The sequence below is a fragment of the Pyxicephalus adspersus genome, chromosome 2 (assembly GCF_032062135.1).
Source record: "Pyxicephalus adspersus chromosome 2, UCB_Pads_2.0, whole genome shotgun sequence".
NCBI classification, from domain to species: Eukaryota; Metazoa; Chordata; class Amphibia; order Anura; family Pyxicephalidae; genus Pyxicephalus; species Pyxicephalus adspersus.
Window position 1 is genome coordinate 148,028,707 of NC_092859.1, and position 1,489 is coordinate 148,030,195.

Below are 1,489 nucleotides of genomic sequence, written 5' to 3' on the forward strand. Positions count from 1 at the left end.
TGTGCATCTAACCGCCCTGCATACTGAATCCTGCGGCTCCTGGAATCTTTATATTCTCCTAAACCCTAAAAATGAACTTCATGAATTCCAAACACCATGTCTCTATGTTCTGAGGCCACTCTGTATATTTATCCTGCTCGCTAGCATTCGTAGCTCCATAATTGATTTTACATGTTGCTTGTGTTTAGCTCTTAAAACGTGAGTGGCGTCCAGAGTGCAATTTGAATTTCTTGCTATGCATGTGTACTTCCCGGTGGGGTGTCTGCATTTCCAAGGTTTTCCTTGAAGTAAAATAACTCTAGCATGAGCAAGCTGTAGTTAAAATAAAAACCACATAGTTTTACCATGTTACAGACCACCAGAAGACAACCACCCAAAGAAGCTACAATCTGGGCAGTCAGTTCTGGCTTGGTGTTCGGCTTTGGGTCTGCATTAAGTTTGACCCGAACGTTGGCCATTCAGATCCAAGTGAATAAAGACAAAGTTTGCCAATGGCCAATGATCAGATTTGGCACCGTTGGCAATGATATTCCATACCTTTCATTACCAGGTATAGTGTACAGCACCTAGGGCAGTACAGGTTGACATTCAAAAACCCGGCCATCAATATTCTGGTTCCTTCAGATTTTCGGTGTGGATTTCGGAGCGCATTTTTAAATTTACACTGTTTTCTGGAGGTGTCCTTTTTGTTTTGATGGCGCTGTACTCCAGAATCAGCTGTTGGGTCTAGCTTGCACGTGCTTTCCTGCTCATTACTTCTCATTAATTTGCTGCTGTATAGCCCCATTATGGATTCAGCATTCATTTAAAGGACTGTACAGGTAGTCATTTTCTGTTAAATATATACAATATTTGTAACTGTAAAAAATTCAGGATTTTCGAAAATCTGGCACTCCTCAAGTCCGGGGGTTGCTGGATTTTTGAATGTCAACCTGTATATCATACCTGGCAATGACAGCTATAGCATGCGGCTTAGCCAGTCCAGCCAACAAACAAAGACAGCCTATGGCTGAGCCACTATACCTATCGGTGATCCCCCATCAAAATTTGGCTTTAAAATCAACCCAGATTGACACAGTTGGCTACCCAAAAGAGGCAGATTCACCATAAAAGTAAAACAAAATAATTAATCTCATTAGGCTCAAAGTAAAAAATAGTAAAACTACGAATCCCTATCCTGGTGTTTTAGCTTTGTGCACAGATCTTTTTGGAACAGAATGTATACTTACTCAGCATTTATCTAGCAGCACTGAAATATATATTGATGGATTTCCCAGCGTTCGGGGTCCATGGAGCGTGCACATCTTTGGCTCATTTGGAACAGCTGTTTCTTTTTACGTTTCCTATTGGAGCGCAGATACAAAGCCTTTCCAAGTGGGGCACAATGGGCCATTCCAGAGAAGTGTCAGGCTCCTCACACTGCCGTCACCCCCTCTGTCTTCCATATATATGCAGTGGCTGCATGAACTTTATGGGGTCTGAGATACAC